The following is a 6,530-nucleotide window of genomic DNA, read 5'->3' as shown; positions in this document are numbered from 1 at the left end:
CGTAAGAATATATATATATATATATATATATATATATATATATATATATATATATATATATATATATATATATATATATATATATATATATATATATATATATATATATATATATATATATATATATATATATATATATATATATATATATATATATATATATATATATATATGTATATATATATATATATATATATATATATAAGTATATATATGTATATATATATATAGTATATAAGTATATATATATATATATATACAGTGTATATATATATATATATATATATATATATATATATATATATATATGTGTGTGTGTGTGTGTGTGTGCGTGTGTCTACTTAAGTTTGGAAGCAAAGAACTCATACTTACCACTGCCAAAGTAGCACTATGTTCAAATACTCAATATATGTAGAATAGTCTAAAAAGCTTGTGAATGAATTTTTTACTCCTAGCATAGGCACTAAGGCTTTGGCCAACACATTTTTGAATTATTAAGGTAATTGCAGTTATACAAATTGCCTCTAATTGGCTATTTCCACAACCACATTTACCTAATGGAGTAACATCACCTATTATTATCATATTAATCATTGCTAGCCAAGGTGAAACCGTTGCTGGAAAAACAGAATGTTTCAAGCCTACGTTTTTCAACAGCGTAAATGTATATGAAGATAATCAACATTAATCATATACAGTAACTTATATATGGATCGAGAATTAATTCAGCCCACCAGTTCAACTGTTCGATTTGTTCATAGCAAGAAATAAAACTTCCAAAGTACTATGAAGTTTTAAGTCTCATGACAGAGAACTACATTGAAAAATATTTTCCTGACAACTGACGTAAGTGTTGGGCCTCCGTAATGATAGCAATCAGTTAGGTCTCTTTTTTTTTTTTTTTTTTTTTTTTTTTTTTTTTTTTTTTTTTTTTTTTTTTTTTTTTTTCAGTTTCACCTATATTCCAAGCTCCGAAAATTATGTAGCGGATTGTATAAACTGGTGAGATCTGAAAGAACGAATTATCAAAATTATGATAAATGTAATACAGCAAGCCAAATGAGCTACTTCAATAACGGTACCACAGATTGATATCCTGATCAGGGATATGGAATTTGATATATCATATGTTTTTGTCCAAAAAAGAAAGATGAATGTCTGCTGCTTAAGACCTGAGAAAACACAAATGTTAAATATATGATAGAGTCAAAGAATTAAACATAAACTCAGGATAGATAGGTTCCTGAAGACCTTAAAATGTTATTTTAGCACACTCATATTTTATAAATTGAACGAAGAAACTCATTGAGTATAATTTTTCAAAGTAAATTTTTATTTGCAAATTGCTCACGAACTTATAAATGTCATCTACATAAGCCATATGACTGTTTTCAAGGCTAAACGCCACAGCATGCCAATGATGACGTATAGTGGTTAAAAGTGCGATAATATTACAAAGAAATAACCACCAACTACCAGCTGTTTCAGGCTTTTTGTGTCAATAGGCGTAGGAGATGATGATGATGATAATGACGATGATGACGATGATGATGATGATGATGCCCAGGTGTTTAAGTTTAGAAACTATGGCCATATGAAGAACATGGTCGGAAACAGTACCAAAATTAAGATTATATATATATATATATATATATATATATATATATATATATATATATATATATATATATATATATATATAACGGATTTTGAGCAAAGCGAAAAATCTATTTTTGGGTGAGATAGCCATGACGTCCTGATGGAAGGTTCCTTTTTGGTAGCTTCCTTGGGTATATGACTACTAGGATATTCCCAGAGAATTAACCCACAGGTTATCACAGAATTCTTACTTCTGGAGCGAGTATCCTAAAGGTTTCCCTTTAAGACATCGTATATCAACAGGGGACGCATGTATTAACACGCCACATAGCTATCTGCACCCCATATAGAGTTAACACTTCGATATGGAGGGGCGGAGAAAAACTGGGGAGCCGTTCCACAGTTACACTCGTCCGTGGCTACTTTTGGTACTCGAAACGTAAACAAACGGGCGCCATTGCTAAATGACATCACGTCCGTCCTCATCCTGATGCCAGCTGCTTGCTAATATCCATGATACAGCAGGACAGGGCGGGGCCTGAAAGGCTGGACTAGAATAGCAAGGAGGGTCCATCAGGACGTCATGGCTATTTCACCCAAAAATAGATTTTTCGCTTCGCTCAAAATCCGTTTTTTGGGCTCAATCCATGACGTCCTAATGGAAGAGTACCAGAGAATCAATGTATCGTGGTAGATTTCCCCTTATAGAGTAAGTACCAAGGGCTTTGAATAAAGGTAAGCATTGTGACCTCGATAGAGGTTCCGTGGGGATGCAGCTTCCTGCCCCCCTGGCAGAGAAGTCCCAACGGTCCATACCAAAGTTCAAAGTGGTCATCGAAGGGCTACTCACCTTGCGGAGAGTACGTGAAGAGCTCGGAGACAAGACAGAATGGTCGATATTCGTGTAGGAACATTCTCAACAATAGATAAGTGGTGGTGGTTAGGCACTATATTTCATGGCTAGAGAACAGCCTGGTCTCGAAGATATGGCGCAAGTAAGTATTCAATTAGGAATATTACACAGCATAGGTGAGTATATAATACGGATAAAACCTATTATTCTTCTTATTTCAAGAGAAATGGGATAATGAAACTATGACAACCATGTATTTCATAGTATGAATAGGAGCGGAGAGAGACGCACAAGTAATAAAATAGAAATTTTATTTCACAATTGCAGGATATAGTAACAATAAATGCAATAAAAGATGTAAAGTTAATTTACAAATAAATTATAATGTACATAGCAATGAGAAGACTTTGCTCTTGAATCTGAAAGAAAATTTCAAATTATTAAGAAGCACAAGTTCCATAGGAACGTCAGTCTTTAGTAAGGAAAAAACACATCATGCTCTAGGCATGTGGCACTCATGTGACGACTATGACATTTCACCTTGTAAAGAACAGTCTATGAGAAACACTAAGTGTCCATGAAATCACTACGTATCACACGAGGGTCAACATAGATACCCGAAGAGTTAAAGTCCCAAGTAACTCTCTGTTCTATGCAGAGTTAACTGCAGGTTTCATAACATTACCTGCGGCTACCACGAAATGTTTGATTTCATGCACTTGCTTCGCGTAGTGCTTGAAGAAAATGCGCGAAGATTTCCATCCTGTGAAGCTCTTGAGGCTTTCGAAATCCATGCTCTGGAAAAAATTCAGAGACGACGCGACTTTTCTAGGATCGTGACCTGCGGGTGTACTGTCAGGATCCGCTCTGCGAATGAAGTAGGTGATTTTCGCTCTTAGTTGTTTCAGTGACAGGTCACTACCCGATGTTTCTCTTTTGAAGAGTTGGCCTCCACCAAAGTCAGAAGTTCTTCGAAGATAGACCTTGAGGCTCTCTACCGGACATAGAGAGGCATCTTCTTTCAGGGGGCAGATTCTCCAAGGGCCCCGTCTCTTGGTCGGTAGTTCATTTTTCGCGAGAAACGTCGGATCAGGGAAGAGGGTAAGGTCTCCTGAGTCTGTAAACAGGATGTGACCCTCGTCTCTTGATAATGCCACTATTTCGCTGACTCGGGCTCCTGAGGCAAGAGCAAAAAGAAATATAACTTTTCGAGTCAGATCCTTGAGAGGGCACGAATCGTTGTCCAAGTTGGAGGCAAAATGGAGCACCTTGTCCAGGGACCAGGAGATAGGTTCTGGCGGAGTGGCTGGGCGTAGACCAGCGCATGCCTTCGGCAGTTTATTGAAGATATCGCTGGACAGATCAATCTGGAAGGTGTACAGTAGTGGTCTAGTCAAGGCCGATTTGCAGGTAGAAATCGTGTTGGCTGCTAAGCCCTGTCCATGAAGGTGAATGAAGAAGGACATGCAAAAATCAATGGTGATTACCGTAGGATTTTTTGCCTTGACGAATGAGACCCACTTTCTCCGGGATGATTCGTATTGCCGTCGTGTGGATTCGGTCTTGTATTCCTCGAGGAAGTCTAGACTTTTCTTCGAGATCCCAAACCTTTTCTTCGCGGGTAGGGAGAGAAAATCATGAGATGAAGGTCCCTGACTTTCGATGATGAAGCGAAGACAGTCGACTTCTCTACTTGCTGGGAGAGAACTGGGCCCGGGAGAGGGATCAGCGTAGGCTGCAGCTCCAGGACCAGGGGGTACAAATTGCTCTGGGGCCACTTGGGAGCCACTAGGGCCGCTGTCCCTTTGAAGGTTCTCAGCTTGGAGAGGACTTTCAGCAGAAGGTTGGTGGGAGGGAACAGGTAGATACTGGACCATCTGTTCCAATCCAGTGACATGGCATCCACTGCTTCTGCCTTGGGGTCCTCGTACGGGGCCACATAACGAGGAAGTTGATTGTTGTCGCTCGTTGCGAAGAGATCGATCTGAAGTTCCGGGACTTGGTGAGAGATGAAGGAGAACGATCTTGCGTCTAGAGACCATTCCGACTCTATCGGGCTTGTCCAAGATAGAGCGTCCGCCGTCACGTTGCGGAATCCTTGTAGGTGAACTGCAGACAGGTGCCATTTCTTCTTCTCTGCCAGGCGGAAGATTGGGAGAAGCACCTGATTTATTTGGGGCGATCTCGACCCCAACGATTGAGACATCGGACTACCACAGAGTTGTCCAGAGTCAGACGAATGTGGATCGAGGGAGGCGGAGAGAGTTTCTTCAGGGTGAGAAGGACCGCCATGGCCTCCAAGATGTTGATGTGAAACGTCTTGAATAGGGGAGACCATGTACCTTGAGCCTGTTGTTGGTGGGAGTGACCTCCCCAACCCTCCAGCGAAGCGTCCGTGTGGATGTTGAGTGATGGAGGTGGATGTTGAAAAGGAATGGACCTTTTTCAGGGCCTTTGCTCCCGACCACGGCTTTAAGAGTAACCGAAGTCTGTTTGGGAGCCGTCTCTTGAGGTCTCTTCGAGCGATGGATGCAGAACGTCTCCAGACTCCCGCGGCATCCTTTAGCTGTGCACGAAGCACTGGGTTTGTCACTGAGGCGAATTGTAGAGAGCCTAGAACTTGTTCCTGCTGACGTCTTGAGATCCGCTTGGATTTCAGCAGTTTTTTGACAGACCCCGCTATTTCTTTCCTTTTCTTCTGGGGAATGGAAAGGCAGTGTGACTGAAGATTCCACTGGATTCCTAACCATTGGAACTTCTGAGCTGGAGAGAGGCGAGATTTCTTGGTGTTTATCTTGAATCCCAGGTGTTCTAGAAACTGGGTGACCTTGTTGCAGGATCTTAGACAATCTTCGGGCGATGTCGCCCAGACCAGCCAGTCGTCGAGGTAGGCCATCACCTGGACGCCGCGGAGGCGGAGCTGTTGAACAATGGCGTCTGCCAGCTTTGTGAAGATCCGTGGGGCCACGTTGAGCCCGAAGGGCATGGCCCTGAAAGCGTAGCTTTTCCTTTGGAGTTGAAATCCTAGGTAGGAGGAAGCGTAGTGGTTCATTGGAACGTACCAGTAGCCATCCGCCAGGTTTATCGAGACCGTGTAGGAACCTTGAGGCAGAAGGGTCCGTATCTGTTGAAGAGTCAGCATCTTGAACTTGTTGTTCGCTATGAACTTGTTGAGGGGGGATAAGTCTAGAATGACTCTGAGTTTGTCGGAGTCCTTCTTGGGGACGCAAAACAGTCTCCCTTGGAACCTGGTTGACTTTACCCTCCTTATCACCTTCTTGTTCAAGAGTTCTAGGACATATTCTTCCAGGAGGGGGGTTGACTGTTGGAAGAATTGCTGGAAGGTTGGGGGTGGTTGAGTCCAGCTCCAGCCTAGACCCTTCTTGACGATGCTGTGTGCCCAGGGATCGAAGGTCCAACGATCCTGGAATTGGCGGAGTCTTCCTCCCACCGAAAGCACTTCATTGCTTATGGCTTCCCGAGGGTTTACTACCTCGGCCGCTAGCTCCCCTTCCTCCTCTGCCTCTGGAGGGACGGCGAGATGCATCTCTGCCTGCACCTCTGTTTGAGCCTCTACCTTTGGGACGAAAGGTAGTTGACTGCTGCTCAAATGCAGGGGTGAAGACCGGCGACTGTGACAAGACCGGTTGGGTGACCAATTGAAAGGTCTGTTGTGGCTGAGCTGCCACTAGGGGAGTAGCGGATCCCGGAAACTGCCGTCTCTGTTGACGTTGCTGGGGTTTTGGCTTTGTGGGTATCCTCTTAGGTTGAGGGCCGTCGTCCTGAGAGGATTTCCTTTTCTTCGACATGCCCCATTTATGGAGAAGGTTCCTGTTCTCCGTGGCAGCCTTGTCGATGATCTCTTTCACTAGGGAGGAGGGAAAGAGGTGTTTACCCCAGATGTTGGAGGAAATCAGCCTCCGGGGTTCGTGTCTCACTGTAGCACTTGAGAACACAAATTCGCGACAGGCTCTACGAGCCTTCGTGAAGCTGTACAGATCCTTTACTACTGTTGCCAGGTGTGTCTTGGCAAGGACCATGTAGTAATCAGGGACTCTAGTGTCACCGGCCATGACTT

Source organism: Palaemon carinicauda, chromosome 15, assembly GCF_036898095.1.
Source record: "Palaemon carinicauda isolate YSFRI2023 chromosome 15, ASM3689809v2, whole genome shotgun sequence".
Taxonomy (NCBI): domain Eukaryota; kingdom Metazoa; phylum Arthropoda; class Malacostraca; order Decapoda; family Palaemonidae; genus Palaemon; species Palaemon carinicauda.
This window is presented reverse-complemented; position numbering follows the sequence as displayed.